Source organism: Thermobia domestica, chromosome 17 (assembly GCF_964235325.1).
Source record: "Thermobia domestica chromosome 17, izTheDome1.hap1.1, whole genome shotgun sequence".
Classification (NCBI taxonomy): Eukaryota; Metazoa; Arthropoda; class Insecta; order Zygentoma; family Lepismatidae; genus Thermobia; species Thermobia domestica.
In genome coordinates this window covers 161215620-161234096 of record NC_137470.1, presented here as the reverse complement: position 1 = coordinate 161234096, position 18477 = coordinate 161215620, and the positions used below count along the sequence as shown (strand labels likewise).

At 36.6% G+C, this 18477-nt stretch overlaps 2 pseudogenes across 1 annotated transcript; both read left to right on the top strand.

The window, feature by feature from the left end:
• The first annotated feature begins 4346 nt into the window (after positions 1-4346).
• Positions 4347-18077, top strand: LOC145674448 (glucose dehydrogenase [FAD, quinone] pseudogene; annotated as a pseudogene). The gene is made up of 2 exons (XR_014128935.1): positions 4347-4500; positions 13619-18077. The product of XR_014128935.1 is annotated as a glucose dehydrogenase [FAD, quinone] pseudogene (transcript).
• On the top strand, positions 14187-15491 carry LOC145674225 (glucose dehydrogenase [FAD, quinone] pseudogene; annotated as a pseudogene).
• Positions 18078-18477: the final 400 nt, after the last annotated feature.

The following is an 18477-nucleotide window of genomic DNA, read 5'->3' as shown; positions in this document are numbered from 1 at the left end:
GATTCACTACATCAACAAAATAGAAAAATACACATAATAAACACGAATTGAAAAGTATCTTCTTTCAAAACTATAAGATACTAAATGTGCTGTAGAGCTCTATTGTGGCTACATAGTTAGCCTTCGACGTTAGGAACCTGGTTTTATTCATAGCGGGGGCTAATGTAGTTTGGGTCTTACACTAAGTTGTAAGTGCACATCTCATACAGCCTAGGTACTGGAAAGGCTCTCCAAATCAACCAACCAAAACTGCTGTGCTCTTTCATTTAAAATGCCTGAACATCGTAAACAAAGAAGTACAAAAAAATTCATAAAAATGAGTATTCAAATATGAATATTTACTCTACAAAATCGTAAGTTACAATTTTTTAAAAAGAAAATCTGGAAACCCACTCGCCTCTAAAAGCCCTATATCAGTGGTTCTCAAAGTGGGGTTCACGGATCCCTGGAGATCCGTGGGACGTAGCAACGGGGTCCGTGAGGACCAAAATTTGAAATGTGTTGTAATAAAATGGAATTCACAGGTGTTATGGTAGAAGTATTTTTAAGATTAAGAAACTGCAGCTGTGGGCAATACAAGTACAAAACAATAACTATGCATCATTTCCAGTGCTGAAAGATTTCATTGATTCTTCAGGTAAAAAACTCTGCTGAAATGCACAAAACACTTGGTGGACACTTGAAAGCATTAGCTGCAAGTTTTCGAGAATATTTCCCTGCCCCACAATCTGGTAATATTTGGATTTAAAATTCTTTCACTAATGTAGAAATCCATTACATACAAGATATGAATCTTACGAACAACTAACTGCTATTGGAACTATCCTGAGATACTTCAGGGAAAAACGTTTTCAAGAAAATGAACTCTGTACCTTTTGGTTGCGTGTGTGCTCTGTGAAGAGTTGTCTAAAAAGGCTTTGCAACATTTGATGCCTTTCCTTACTACTTACCTATGTGAGCAGACCTTTTTCTACTCTTTTGCAGTATTAAAACCATAAAGCGAAATAGTCTTAATCTGAAATAGGAGCTAAAATTGATGGTGACAAAATTTATTCCAGATTTCAATGCAATTATGGAAAAACACAAAGAATTTCGTTCCTCACATTAGTGACCCCACATTTAAGAACATTGTTTATCAAGCAGATTTAGTTTTAAAAAATAAAAATAAAAATACATTGGATTTAGTCTTGAAAGTTACTGTATTTTCAATTGAAATTTCGTTCAGTAGGAAACAATCATTTATCATTAGAATAAATTACTTATTGCATTATTTTTCTTGATCTTTTTCTTATCAGTGGTAATTCTAATTAGTATATTTTTCAATACCATTTGAAATGGGGGGTCCTCAGATCACTTTCCGAATGAACAAGGGGTTCGCGTCATAGGAAAGTTTGAGAACCACTGCCCTATATTATTATCCAAAAGTAGAACGAAACCAAACAATTATACGTCTTCCTTTCCTGCTAAATATCCTTTAATTTAAATAGGAGCCATGGTACGTTTTCGTACCAAAAAGCAGTGTTACCTTTAACTTATTTAGGTCCAATAACAGTCATTTAAGCCGTGTTTTTATTGGTCAAGTCAGATCATCTCAGATGCGTTTTCGGAACCAGATGGTTAACTTAGTGGCACAAAATGGGGGCGGGAGGGGGGCGTGAAATCACATTTTTTCTTGAGACAATTTTTTAAAAAAATTCCCGTCCTTAGCTTTCAAGATATCACATTGAAATTTTGCACATGTAGTGCGTACGTAACCAGGGCTGGATTTATGGGGGGGGGTTGTACCGGACCACATGCATCTCCCTTCACTGTAATTATACACTATCTAAAATCACTATAATTATACACTATCTAAAATCACTGTAATTATACACTATCTAAACCTAACAGTGAAAAAGCAATATTTTCCGAAACTTTCTACTGTCATGTGTCCGTTTAAAGCTTAAAAGAAAGCTTAGTTTTGCAAAAGCAATAGTTTAAGTCGATTTTCTGAAGGTTGAAGAAAAAGGATTCACTGAACAAAGTAAGATTCCTCATTCACACCACAGATGCCTAAAGGCATTTAAAAACTTAAAAATTAAATCAAATATAGTGGTAGTTATTAGTTCACCTCCCTTCAAGAAATCCTGGATCCGGCCCTGTGTGTAACTATGTATTTTTCTCAGTGATTTTGAGATCCCTACGTCAGCACAGGCCCGGGAACAAAATTTTTGGAAAAAGTTATTTCCGAAAATTTCCCGGTTTTCCCCGATTTTTTCGTTTTGTAAAAAAAATCGAGGTATGAACCGTGATCCTAAGATAAATAGCAATGAAGCAGTAGCTGCTTCACTGAAAGTCTATATTTTCCTCAAAAAGCCATGGATCCTATAACGGTTTAAGCAAACAATTAAATCCCTCTACACATAGTTGTGAGAATATTACTTTCTTAAGAGAAAAATGAAATGAAATCGTTAAGTTTTACGTCCCACGGTTATGCCGGTTAGGCTAAAGGAGACGGTGATGATGAGAGATGAGTGAAATGGTGGAATGAAGAAAGTGGGAGGAAACGGGGGAACCCCGAGAAAACCCACGAGCACGGTGTTTGTCCACCACAAAGTCCACACGGCGCGAGCTGGGATCGAACCAGGGACCCCAAGCACCGGAGGTGAACGCTCTACCACTGAGCCACCGCGCCCCCGCTTTCTTAAGAGAGATTTGTGCCCAAGCTTTGTAAAAATAAGACTGGACTTGCTGAATGATTTTTTTAAGTAAAAGAAAGCTATACTACAGCATAAGTCGATCAATGTATTAGATTGGTACCAGTAAAATGCACGTTTTAGTGTCCAGTGGGAACTCACATCAGAAACACAACACACGGATGAACACAGTGGCGGATTCAGGGGGGACGATCGGGGCAATCGCCCTCCCCCAGACGAGGAAACTTCTTTATTTTATATATATATAAATAAAACCCTCCCAGAGTTTGAAACTGTTAAAAGTAGTTCTAAGTAGCAGTACGACAATCTACCGCCCCACCAGAAGTCGGTCTTGGATCCGCCCCTGGATGGACAAAGGTCATTCGTCCAACATCACAAACTCTGTACACGTTCAGAAAATAGCCTGGGTACTCAGGCAGTCAGGAAGCAATGCGTAGAACTCACGATTACAAGTAATTTTTCTTTACGAATTCATGCACATCAAGCTTGAGAAAAAATTGTAAAGTTCTGCTTATATCGGTATAGGTAGAGATAAATTTTATATATATACGGGAATGTTTCTCTCACTACCGAATTTAATTATAAGATCTTATTATTATTGAGTTGAGTTGATTTTGAGTTTAACGTCCCTTTGAGCAGCGAATCTATATGACACGGGACCTATTGACTAACGTGGGATCCAAACCATATGAACTCGCGCCGGGAAGGGGGCCGTGGTGGCTCAGTGGTAGAGCGTTTACCTCTGGTGCTTGGGGTCCCGGGTTCGATCCCAGCCCCCGCCAAGTGAACTTTGTTATGGAAAAACACCGTGTGCGTGGGTTTTCTCGGGGTTCTCCCGTTTCCTCCCACTTTCTTCATTCCACCATTTCATTCATTACTCATCATCACCATCTCTTTTAGCCTAACCGGCATAATAGTGGGACGTAAAATTCAAAGATTTCATTTCATTTCTTGATTGATTGATTTTGAGTTTTACGTCCCGTTCAGCAGCGAGGCTATATGAGACGTGGACCTACTGATTAACGTGGAATCCGAACCACATGAGCTCCCGCCGGGAATCGAACCCGGGTCTCCCACGCCAAAGGCGCGTACGCTAACCACTTAGCCACGGAGGAGCTCTCATTTCATTTCTCCCGCCGGGAATCGAACCCGGGTCTTCCACGCGAAAGGCTCGTACGCTAACCCACGGAGCTCCAGATCTTCTTATTATAAATGGTACAATACAGTCACCCTAAATAGTTCACTGATAAAGGGTTGAAAATGATATCCCAAGGCGCGAGCAACCTAGGGAATAATCCCCACAGAGCTCCGAGCAAGCTTGCGTTGCCGCATTTCCTCCCACACTCTCATTCCACTAATTATTTCAAAGTCATTCACTTCCATTAATCATTCATCTTCTTTGCCTTACGGGGTACTAACGTGGGGTTTTAAACAAAAATATTTCATTTAATTTTTTGTTCTAAAATTTCTTACATAGGAAGGAGATAAACTGAATTATATTTTCAGATAACGTACAAACTCTGGAGTTAATCCAAACGTAATTTAAAAATTGCCAGTAATGCTGCCTTATTATTTGGTTCAAGGTCAAAAGATTATGTTTTTTTTTCTCTCACTGTTATCTTAAATGATAGTCAACTTTTCAATAGAATTAACAACATTAAACAAATATATAACCAATGTGCTTTAAATTTAATTATTGAAAGCCAGTATCAATTAAGTGCTTGGCTGGACTAGAAGCTATTAAGACCATACTAGGAGTCAGTTTCTGAAGCTTTTAGCTTAGCATGAGAAATATCAGCTAAAGGTAAGTGTATTTTAATTCATAATATTCAAATACCGGTATTGGTATACTTATATTGAAGGTTCACTTAATCCAAATTATATCGATAAAATCCAAATTAATTGATCTAACCAGTGCTGTAGTCCTAAAATTTTTCAGAGGGTATACGCTGTTTTGTGATCATCTATGATTGTCATAAAAGATATCGAAGGCATTTTTAAAAAAAATGAAAACGCATGTATTAATTCAAAAAAATATACAGGGTACATTACTGTTTTATAATCTAAATCATTTCATGTCATCTTCTTGATGACGCTTCTTACTTAAATCATCACATCCAAAGACTCCCACCAACCATTCACGGCACCATTCGATCCACTCCATCTCGTGAAGGGCTAAATGGCCTTAGGTGCCGAAAGCCCAGAAATCTAAATCCTAAATCCTAAATCCTAATCGATCCATTCCATGCGCTTCACTCCTCCGTCCCATGTCTCCGGGTCCATGCGTCTTGAAATCACAAATCCATTTATCATGAACAGGCCATACCAAAGTTGGCATCCAAAAACAGCAGTCCACATCCGAGGCTTATCTTTCTATTGTACTCGATCCCAGGTTTTAAATGTCGGGTGATTGGCTCGGCACAAACCCCAACCTGGAGGATCAGGCTGACTGCAGTTCCGAAGAAGTGGGCGATGGAGGCGCTACATCCCGACACCGGGTTATCATATGGCTCAATTAATTAAATAAATAAAAACGAAACAAAAGTAGAAAGTACTATACGCTTTGAAGCAGAAGGTACACTCTAATGACTACGATTAAGCAGAGGATATAAGCCATGTACCGCCGTGTACCCAGGGCGGTAGACAGCCCAAAAATGTAGGGGAGGGGCCGGCTGAAGTTTAGGGGACGATTCAACATTATTATAGTTCATCACCATATTATAGTTCCTATGTATGCCTACCGTGTAAATTCTAGGGTGGAGCAAAAATTTAGGGGGTGTCGGAATCCCCTAGACCCCCTGGATACGGGCCTGCGTGTACCCTCGACTACAGCTCTGGAGCTAACTACTATCATTCAATTTTAAAACTTTCTGTGTGCTACCCATTCTAGTTTCGGAGCCACGTAGAGCTCGAACAAAAATAAATTCAGATCAAAGCAAGAATTCATTGTTATTAATCTGTGTAAACAATTTCGGTATGATATATATCATTGCCTTCATCACACACATCATCCAGTGACAAAGACAGGTATGTGTTGCCGAAACTTTGACACAGATTAGTAAATACTAGTAGAATACCTGTTCTGGACACAGGGAGAATACGTTTCATTTTGGACATAAAGGGCTGAATTTTGATTTAAATGGCATCGGAAGTGTCACTATTCGTCTCAATGGCCCCAAAAACTATGGATTCGGCACTAATATCGGTCATTTTCAATCATATTATGTATTTTTCCTTCCACTTCTCCAAGTTGTGGGGCTGAATTTGGATTTAAACGGCATCGGAAGTGTCACTGCTCATCTCTGCGACCTGGAAAACTATGGATTCGGTACTAATATCGGTTATTTTCAATCATTTTTATGTATCTCCCTTTCCCCCAAGTTGCAGGGATGAATTTTGATTTAAAAGGCATCGGAAGTGTCACTGTTCATCTCAGCGACTAGGAAAACTATGGATTCGACACTAATATCGGCGATTGCCGATTATTTTTTAAATATCTCCCCCTTGCTCTCCTCTAAGTTCTACCGTCAAAGTGAAATGACAAAAACTATTCCAGGCGCGAACCTCATCTGTGGTGAAAATTTGAACGAGATCGATCGGGTGGTTCAATAGTTATTAAGTCACAAACATAGTCAATTTCATTTATATATATATATATATATATATATATATATATATATATATATATATATATATATATATATATATATATATATATATAGAGAGAGAGAGAGAGAGAGAGAGAGAGAGAGAGAGAGTATGGGAAAAGTTCCAGAACGGTCCAAAAACACGTGTTAAATAGTTCTGAAAAAGCTATCTAATTATACCAAATGCAACCCGCTATCCCCATCCCCTTTTCGGAGGTACGAGGGTAACTTTAAAATTTTAAATGAGAACCCCCATTTCTTATTGCACATTTGGATTCTCCAGAAAACGGGACTGTGTATTTGACCCAGAATTGAGAACAGCGCATTCACGGATGGCGCTTGAATCGAGACAAAAAAAGGGGGGCACCAAAACGTTATGAAAATGCAAATTGTCAGTCCCATACTCTGTGGCCGCACGTTTAGCATACTTGACTACGGTATCAGGGATCTTGAGTTCGACCCCCACTAAAGGCAACCTTTTTTCTCTTTTGTTATTTCCCAAAATAATGTGTCCATACGTTTTAATTTCAATTAGTACTTTCTTCAAGTTACTTATAATACAAATTTCGATAATCGTTTTGCAAACTAGCTTTATGAAGTGTTTCTTAGTAATAGGGTTATTAGGGTAGAGTTCATAGGGTTATTTACAACAAAAAAAAAATTTCGTCGCGATTTGTATTTTCTTGCAGGTTAATAATTTATGGAAAAATAGATTATTATTATCGAAGTTAAAATGTATGAATTCATTATTTGGGTACAAAAATACACACAAAAATGTTACTCTACGTGGAAATCGAACTCAGGACATTTGACTCTGCAGTCCAGTACGCTAACCGCATGGTCATAAAGTATAGAACTGATAATTGACATTTTCATTATGTTTTTAATCTCTCTCCTTTTTTGTGTGTCGATTCAAGCGACATCCGTGAAGGTACTATTCTCAAATCAGGGTCAAATGACGATCCCTTTTTCCGGAGAATTCAAATGTGCAATAAGAAATTGGTGTTCTCATTTAAAATTTTAAGAGGCTGGGTATAGGGGCTTGTTTTTGGTATCATTAGATAGCTTTTTCAGAACTTTTTAACATGCGTTTTTGTTTGTTTTGCTGATTTATATATTTCGCGAGATATTGGACCGTACCGGGACTTTTTCTGCACCGTGTATAATGTATGTATATATGTGTGTGTGTGTGTTCCACCATAACTCTGGAATGCCTGGAGCAATTTTAACAAAACTTGGTACACAAATTACCTACAGCATGGTTTCTCAACCTGGGGTTGCGAGAGGGTTTCACGCGGGTTGCGAAGATAAGCAGAAGAAATAAATATAATTAGAATCCAATACCGGAAAATACTTTAAAATATTATTTTGAATTCTGTGTTCATGGGCATATTTTTATTTTTATAGATACTGTTAAGAACAAGAAAAATTACGTCTAAAAATTTTGAACAGGTGCAGAGTTGTTTAAAAATGAATTTAAATGAAAGAGGTACGATATGAAACAAATGAGAACTGCACATTGAAATACCAGAAAAATACATATGCAACAAAACTTGCATATTGAAATACAATTAAAATTTAAAGCTATATGAGGATGGTGTGATTTCACTAGTGCGGCAATGTCCTATTCAATCTTCGAGAAGCATTTTACCAAGTCATTCAAAATAGTGAATAACTTTTTTAACAACTGCCCAAGTTTTTTTAAAAAACTAAAGTTAGAAATCACTATTTTTTTTATCATATGATCCAAAATTAAGGGAATTATGAAGTTTTAAAATTTTCAAATGGCCTTTATTTTGAAACAGTATGACGGATCGGATTCAGTATTTGTAATATGAATGAATTGACGACATTTGGTTTTAATCTATTCACTTTTAGGGAAGTTACTGTATTCACTATATACAAAAAATCGATTCTACTATTATAGAAATATATGGATATTGTGAGATCTCCGCAATAGGTATATTTTTAAAAATCCCACACAAACTTATTGCAAACCAGAAATCATAAGAGGATCGCTGGCAAGAGGATCGTGAATTTAAGCTATTAATTGCACAAATATGGTCCGAAGTTTTGGGCTGATTGATGACCAGGGTTGGATCTACCATATGTGCAACACGTGCATTTGCAAGGAACGGCAAATTTCAAGAGGAGGCAAAATCAGTCGTAAATATATTATTTAAAATAAATATTCCTTTTTGGAATCAGACTTCGTGGCGATGGTAGTTAAATTTACTAAGCTGACCTATTTGAATATTACATTCATTACTCACGTTTAGGTCGCATTAGTTTAAGGTCACATGGACAGTGTTAAATCAAATGGCGAAACAAATCCCATCATGAATTGCTTGATTGTTGTCAAATGCAAGAACTCAATTCTCGAACAGCAGGGAACACATGTTTCATTTATTTAGTTGTCACAATTTTGATATGAAAACCTGTCTTGTCTTTGTCACAAACAACTTTCTTATCATTGAAGGTGGAAACGAGTATTTTTTTTAAAATAAAAGATGTAGAAGGAAAATCAAGAAATAAAGATAGAAGAGCTAGTTGTACTGGAATTGCAAATTGATATATTGAAATGGAAGCTCGAAATTGAATCCTATGAAAAGAATCCCTCTGCATATGTGTTTGCTTTATCTTTCATTAACATAATATATTATTATTTAAAAAAAAAAAGACACCACGAGATTGCATTTGTAGTCTTTAAAACTTTCTGAGTGCGAGTTCCGTTTCCCTTTGTTGTTTATGATAAGGTAGCATAATTAAGATAGTGACTTTTAAGATTTTTTTCTTTCTGGAGAAAGGAGGCAGCAAATGATGCCATTGCACGGGGCGACAATTGACTAGGGTCGGCCCTGTTTTTGAGAAAACTCAAAATAATAAATTTATTAAATGTACAAAAATTAAAACTTTTAATAGAGCACAATTTTAGCCTATAGTATACAGGAAGCCGAATGTTTAATCGGAACAACTATGATACGAGCAACTAATAATGATAAAAATAGTCTGCGAAACGAAGTGCTTTAATACAACGTAAATCGTAAACACCGTCAGAACTTATCATACTTACTTCTTATGATAAGTAAATCACGTAGCGTGAAGAGTTAATACACCAGTGACAACAAATTGTGAAAAATGGCCTGCTATTGCTGACCAAATCATTTGCTGGCTTTGCCTTGAAAAAAGAATATGTTGTTCTTTTCGAAAAGAAAACAGTGAAAGAATATTTCCCTAGCAGCAGAGACAACCTGCAAATCGCTTGCTGTAAGCTTGAAGTGCAAGTCGGCAAGCTTGCATCCAGCTTGATTGGAAAACCTACGCACACGGTGTTTGTCCATCACAAAGTTTACTTGGCACGATCTGGGATCAAACCAAGGACTCCATGCACCGGAAGTGAACGCTTTAGCACTGAGCCACAGCAGCCCATTTTGCTGTAACAAAATAATATTTATACTAATTTAATTTTGGATATGCATTGCCAATGAAATTTCAAAAAAAAAAAAAAAAAATACTGCTTTCAGAAATTGCATGGAAGTTACATTGCTTGGTTTAACCCTTACTGCCAACTCTTACAGAATTTGTTACTCAATAATTTCACCTACGTAACATTGTGAGATTTTAAGCAAATTCCTGATTATGTGTTGTTAATCACCTACTATATTTTGAATTATAGGCTATACTCCCTTCCGGACAATTGATTTTTAGAAATAACATCAAGAAGAAGAGGATAAAATATTTTAATTCTCATTATGTGTCCATACATGTAATACACAGGGCAAGTTGTATACACACAACGTAAGACGATATCATGTTTATATAATAAACATATGACGCGTTCAGTGCACAAGCGAATGAAGTCCATTTTGGAGTCATTTTGGACGTATTTTGTATTTAAGATCTCTACCTGAAGACCCTTTCATTGCTTAAACGATTCATGTCCAAATATTGTATAAAAAAAAAAAGCTTAAGGAAACCATACACTACCGTATTTTTTCGATGTAACCATAAAATTTTATACGCTAGTCTTGCTTAGCATCTGTCAATACGTTAGTGTATGGGACGTGTTGTCATTTTACGTTCTCAGTTTTTATACGCTGGAAAAATCTGGTTGGCTTTAACTTTTAGAGTAGAATCCGTGCGTAAAATGGGCTCAAATGAAAGAGTTTTCGAATAGCAAATGGTCTCTTGCCCTTTCCTTGGCCTTCTTTCTCGGAATGGTATATAATGTGAATAACAGTGTGTTCCTTTTTTTATATATTTAAACGAATCGTACAAATTTAATATATCTTCCTCTCACAACTTTGGTAATTGTACTAGATTTCCTTGTACTCTTAACACCCCATACACGCACTAGATATATCAGATCATACAAAAAAGTACATAAATTAAAACTAAGTTTAAAATTTACAATAAAACTGATCAGTAGATCAATTATGTATATGTTAGAGATCGGAAAAAACGGTTTTTAAAAAAACCGGGCACCGAATTCTAGAAAAATCGATATAAGAAAAACCGACATTTCAGTTTTCTACAAATTCGATTCGGTTTTTCATCGAAACAGCTTTCAGTTTTCTTCAAAATCGGTTCGGTTTAGGAAAAAACACAAAATTATTTCTGTGGAAACGGAATATGTTTCCGGAGAACAACGAAGTACTATTCTCGTCAGAAATAGAACTAGTTTTGGAAAAATTGAAACCGGTTTTGAAAAAATTCCGAACCGGGTTTGAAGAAAACAGAGCCAGTTTTGGAGAAAACCGAAACCGGTTTCGGTGAAAAACAGGTTTTATAAAAAATTCAAAAACCGGTTTCGGTTTTTCTAAAAACCGGCTTTTGTGCCCACTACTAGTATATGTATATACTATATAAAAATCTTGGCAACATATTGATAATTTTTTTATCTTCTACCACATGCTTGTTTATGATATTCGATAGACTGCTAAATAATTTAAGAATTTATTTACCCAATCCAATATTGTGTAAATATACTGACATGTTTAAAAGTACTGGCTATCCATCTCTTACAAAAGAACGTATTCCTATAGTAGTATGTAGAATGATTTTGTATTCTGGCTTGATATAAAAAATTAACAGCTAAAGAAAATTCACAACTGTTTGACAACTTCGTTTATACGTAATAGTACAGAGCTTTCGAAAGTGTGGTGGTTTACCAGATTATTGGACCCAGGCTGTACATCTTGCTTGTAGAATATCAAGTGAATTATACTTTGTATGAAGTACCATATACACAACAGATATCCTGATCAGAGTATTTTCATGTAACCATAATATTGCATTCAGCCTTTCTTGTGGGACATTCAATTAAATAACCTAATATTTTTCTTTTGTACTAAAAAAAATCACTTACCAAACTATAGCGAGTTCTTGTTAATTCCAACTTGAATAATTCGAAATACTCGATAATTCGTACAATAATTTATTCCCCTTGAAAACTGTATTGAAAACAATAATAAAAATCGTTGGTAAATCGAACTTTCGAACTTCCTCCTTGTATAATTTGAATGAATTACAGTACTTTTTTTTTTCGTGCTACATTGCAACCTGAAGAACGCAGTTTCAACTGATTTTCAGTTATTCAGAGACAGCCGTAGAAAAAAAGTGATAGAAAAGCACAATCCATATGATGATCTAGGCGATGAAGTAGAAATGAGAAAAAGAAAACTTTAAGTTTTACATCCCACGTTTATGCCAGCTAGGCTCAAGAATGAGAAATGAATTAAATACTGGAATGAAGAAAGTGAGAGGAAACGGAAGAATCGTGAGAAAACCCAGGCACACGGTGTTTGCCCACCACAAAACTCACTTGGCGCGAGCTGGAATCGAGACAAGGACCTCATGCGCCAGAGGTGAACGCTCTACCGCTAAGCCACCACGACCCTTCGATGAAGTAGAGGTAGTGGAGACGAGATAGCCGATAAAGTAGAGAAAGTGAAGATGAGATAGGCGATGAAGTAGAGAAAGTGAATGTGAGACAGGCGGTGACGTAGAGAAAGTGAAGATGAGATAGGCGATGAAGTAGACATAGTAGAGATGAGGTGGGCAATGAAGTAGGGAAAGTGGAGATGAGATAAGCGATGAAGTAGAGAAAGTGGATGTGAGATAGGCGATAAAGTAGAGAAAGTTGAAGTGAGATAAACGATGAATTAGAGAAAGTGAAGATAAGATAGGCGATGAAGTAGAGAAAGAGTATGTGGCAAACTCATCTGCAACTTGCCAACAAGAGATGAGATAGGCAATGAAGTAGAGAGGAGACGGTGATGGAATGAGGAAAGTGGGAGGAAACGGAAAACCCCGAGAAAACCCACGCACACGGTGTTTGTCCACCACAAAGCTCAATTGGCACGAGCTGAAATTGAACCAACGACCCCATGCACGAGAGATTAACGCTCTCTCACTGAGCCACCACGGTCCCGCGATGAGGTAGAGAAAGTGGAGATGAGATAGTCAATGAAGTAGAGAAAGTGAAGATGAGGTAAATGATGAAGTAGAGGAAGAGAAGATAAGATAGGCGATGAAGTAGAGAAAGAGTACGTGACAAACTTATCTGCAACTTACTAAATAGTTAAAAATTTAAGTGAGAACAGATAATCAAGATTGTAGCTCGTGTTTGCAGTACTGTACTTAAATGTGTTATCCATAGTACAGGTGGCTTAATTTATATGCGAGTAAATGCTTGTTTGTTGGCGATATTATTTCATATAAATAATACACTGTGCTAAATGTATAGTACATGTATATTTTTTCACATACAGTAAGTTTGTTCACTTGCTCTTTAGATAACTCAAAATGCACCTTTTTGGATCAATTTTTGAATAATTCAAATTTTTTCGTGTCCCCTTGGACTTCGAATTAAAGAGTTCGTTATACTGATACTTAAGAATGTGATCCAAGTGCTACAAAATATGTCGATATTACATAATTATACGGAACAAGTCTTTTTCACATCTTATTAAAAATACAATCCTAGATAATTCTACATAGACACACACCTTTATTTGTAAGACTCCCATAATAACTGTCTGCTCGAGCTGATATTCAGATCTAACGTTATTTGAATTATCACTGAAGTACTCGATTAATAGATACTTACCTTTCACCTGTAGACACATCAGAGCTACAAAGTTTTCCCGATCATAATGTTTGTTGACTGTCATCTCGAGGTATGACCATACTTTATTTTCAAGATCATTTTTTGATTAAACGATATTATGTAAGCTACAAAAGTGTTTACATATATTTTCTTTCTCTTCACAGATTCTTCAATATCTTAAAGATGGATACCTCTTCTTGTGCTTCAATAGCTGCAAATCCCTGTCCAGGACATTTAACGGGAATTTCTGCAGTACTATTTATGAACCTCATTCAGTCTATTACCAAGGCACAGTGTGATCTTGCTGATCCTGAGCTGAATCCTCCAGATGTTACAGAATTCCGAGAGGAATATGATTTCATCGTGGTAGGTGCTGGCTCTGCAGGTGCTGTAGTGGCTAACAGACTATCAGAAGTCAATCAGTGGAACATTTTATTATTAGAAGCAGGTGGAGATCCACCTGCAACTACAGAGATTCCTGCGTTGTTCTATAACCTTCAAGGGTCAGAAGTTGACTGGAAGTATTTAGCTGATGGAAATGGTAAATCAGTTCTTGGAATGAAAGGTGAAAAATCTCGATGGCCATGAGGTAAAGTTCTCGGAGGCACAAGTACTATTAACGGACTATTTTATGTTCGAGGAAACAAACGAGACTACGATCATTGGGAATCATTGGGTAACAAAGGATGGGGCTACAGAGATGTGTTACCATACTTTAAGAAGTCACAAGATATGAAAAGCAAGGATAACATTCAAAGCGAATATCACTCCTCTGGAGGTTATTTAACAGTTGATGATTTTGGGGAGGAGAAATATCTTGACAATATAATATTAGAAGCAGCGAAAGAGGTTGGATACGAAATAAGAGATTATAACGGTGAGAAACAAACCGGTTTTCGCATTTCTCAGGCGACAATTAGAAACGGAACGCGATGTAGTACGGCTAAGGCCTTTCTGAACCCTATTATTGGTAGAACAAATTTGCATGTTGCAAAATTCGCATTAGTACATAAGATTTTAATAAACGAGGAGACGAAGAAAGCATTTGGTGTAAAGTTTACCAAAGGTGGTAAAGCGTACGAGATTAGAGTAAGCAAGGAAGTTATAGTATCGGCTGGAACAGTAAACTCTCCACAACTTCTCATGTTGTCTGGTATTGGTCCAAAAACTCATTTAGAAGAATTTGGAATACCAGTCATTAAAGATTTGAATGTAGGTCATAATTTGCAAGATCATGTAGCTTATATAGGTCCAACATGTTTCTACAACGATCCATCTAAACCACAGTCACAGATCGATAATTACTACAATTTTCTTATGCACAGGAAGGGCCCATTAAGTACTGTAGGGTGTTCACAGCTTGTTGCATTTATCAATACAAAATACGTTGATCCCGCAGTTGATCATCCAGACATACAATTAGCTTTCCTAATCTTTCCCAAAGGTGACATACAAGGTAAAGAAACAATGAAAGAGAAGTTAGGACTCAAAGATGATGTATTCAAAGCTCTGTTTCAGCCAGAGGTAGATCGCGATTTGTTTATACCACTGGTGCAATTACTTCGTCCGAAAAGCAGAGGGTATATTAAGTTGAAAAGTTCGGAATTATCAGACCCCTTTATTTATCCAAATTATCTTGATGACCCTGATGATGTAAACCGAATTGTAGATGGGATTAAATTTACGTTAAATATGAGCAAAACACAGTCATTAAAAGCTTCTGAAGTTGAAGTCTGTACAGAAACTATTCCTAGTTGTTCCTCGTTCAGCTTTGGATCTGACAGTTACTGGGAATGTGCTGTTAGGCATGCAACTTATACTTTTTACCATATTGTAGGAACTTGCAAAATGGGACCAACTTCTGATCCTGACGCTGTTGTAGATCCTGAACTTAAAGTTCACGGGGTAACGAACCTTAGAGTAATTGATGCGTCAATTATGCCAACTGTTGTCAGTGGTAATACAAATGCAGCTACAATCATGATAGGCGAAAAAGGAGCTGAGTTAGTGAAACAAACGTGGTTGAGTTTAGTATGAAGATACACATATATATTTGGTATTACTACCAATTTCTATCACGCAGCGCTCAAGATTTCATACGTTACATTAAAGGATTATTTAAACTTGTCCTTATTCAAGTGACTACATTTAAGAAAACTCTCAATACAAAATGTTGACACATCAGTTAAAGGAATAATGTTTATATCTTATAGAACATAAAAGTTTTATAGAAAAATTGCAGTTACTCGATATAGTTAGTACTCTAAGTCTTTGTATGCAATGCAGCGTTGATAATATGATTTTTGAATTTTTTAATTTGTGAATTTTGTCAACATTTACTAGGACTACTTCATCTGTCCACACAGAAAAGAAAAAAATCCATTGGTTTCGAGCTCAACCTATTAGCACAGACTAGTACGATTCATGATGTCATCATTCAAGTATGTCAGACATATTGTCTTTAAACTAGGACAGCTTAAGGGTTGTGTGTGATACCACGTAATCACGATTGTTGGAGTTGAAAAGTTGATCACTTAATATACCATTATTACAAATGTTATATGCTCAGTGTTAAATGTACCACCATTAGGAAAAAACAAGCATCAATAAATACATTCTCCTCCTATTTAACAATATATTCTGTTTGCACATATATCACATAAATAAATAAACAACAAAATTAAAACTAACAGTTATTATTGGCAAGAAACGACAAATCTCCTAGAGCCATAAAGTTAATTTTATCGATTTTCTCAAATACTGCATATGAGAATTTATTCTTAAGAAACTCATATAATTTTCAGGTATATCTCATTAGCCAGTGTACTTTCCTCTTGCTAGTGCTATAATGTAATGCTTTATTAGGATATATAGGTAGTGGACATTGAAACTGAAACACTTGCGCAAATGGCATAGGATGCTCGCTTGATTCACCAGAGCCACCTGGTAGTTTATATCGTACTTTTGGACAATGAGTCACGTGTGCGGTCCTTGGAAGTCACTCCAGTAGAAGAGGTTCGTCAGTGAACATTAAATCGTGTATGTAGAGCGGCATTGTGGGAGACATATCCGACTTCAAAAGAGGGCACACCGTAGGGGGGCGTCTAGCAGGTGCATCTGTGTTCTAAACCGCAACACTTTGTGACGCCTCACAAGCTACAGTATCCAGGGTGGTGTGTGCATATGAACAGGAAGGACAAACCACATCCAAGAGAACCACGTAATCACGATTGAGGACCATGTAGTCACGATCGCTGCATGGGAAAACAGAAGTTGTCTGAAGGGATGTTAGGACGTTGACTGTATAAGGCCAATATCCATGTCAGGGTTGATACCGAAGCCGTTCATCAGTAGTACAAATGTCACAAAGCAGGTTCATTCGTGCCAGAAGCATAAAACCTGGACGTTAGATGACCTAAAACATGCCACATTCTCGGATGAGTCCAGCTACACTGTTTCCCAAACAAAAGGGAGAATCCCTTATGATGCATACAACCCAGACTGCTTGGTACCCACAAACATGGAGCCGGATCCGTGATGATTTGGGGTGCAATATCGTGGCAGAATTTGGTCCCCCTAATTGTACTACAGGATTGTGTCACTGTTAAGTACTACAGGACCATTCTGGAGGACGATTTACACCCTATGATTTGAACTTTCTTCCAAGACGGTGGTGCAGTGTACCAGGCTAATAACTGCTCCATTCACACCGCTAAACTTGTCACGGAGTGGTACGATGAGCATGACAGTGAGGTGAAAGATCAGCCATGGCCTGCTCAATCGACTTATATCAACATTGTTGAGGCTGAATGGGGTTTGTTAGAAGATCCAGTGAGGAAATATCTCCTTCCACCACTTACACGTGCTGAGCTTGTCATTGCGCTTCATAAGGAATGATTGAAAATCCCTCTGCAAACCGTGAAGGACCTGTATCAATGCTTCCCAAATCGTGTTGCTGCTGTACTGGTCACCAAAGGCTCCCAATACTTTATTGGATACAAAATAGGTCTTTCTACCAGGTGTTTCAGTTTCAATGTCCACTACTTGTATGTCAGTATCACTTTGATCTTAAAAGGTGACAAGATTATGGTACAGTATCAATATTTAGAGTTATAATAGAACTTGTTTCTGTCCGTTTTCTTGAAAATTACTCATGAGAATTTACGTCATACCATTATGTTCTGCTTGAAGATCTATTGACTGGTGCAAGTCTTAGCTTTGGATATACAGTACGTTTTTAATTTATACGCTAATAAAAATGATGCAATAACCTTGAATATTGATTTTTTAAAACCTTTAATGCAATGTAAATTTGTTATTATCGTGTTGAAATTTTAATAATAATACTAGTTACTATAAACGTTACTTCTTTTCTTTTACCAATGTACACATTAAAATTGGACTTCATTCTTTGGAAAGGAACCAATCCACAGGCATCATTTACTTTCAACTATCTATATTGTGACCAAAGATATGAAATATAGTATGGTGCCCTGTTCATGTTTATTTCCACAGCTTGTAAGTTATTGTTTATATTATGTGCATTGTTGCTTTCTGATGAATGTATGTTCAAGTTAATGTAATTCAGGTTCACTGATGTTTCAATATATGAGATCGGTTTCAGATTGCTTTTTAGTAACTGAACAATTACCACAATAATTTCGCATTTTATAATTTCTATAATTAAGTATTTCAATCAATGTTACTTTTTTCTACACCTAATATCATTTCAACATGTCTTATTATACCTAAAAGAAAAGAAAAAGCAAATATGCAATAATTTTCCCGATTGCGAAGGTTGGATTGGAGCCTCGAACCTGGCATCTTTGGTTAACTGTTTCCGAAGATAAGCAAAGTTGGTATTAGAAAAGTTTTGCCTCAAACCAACCATAATCAAAGCGAAATACAACTTACATCACCAAAGAAGAAACAAAACAAAGAAAGTAAATTGGTAAATAAGGTACACAAAATATCTGAAACAAAACACGTCTTTTCTTAAACGATAGTTACCCAAAAAATTAAA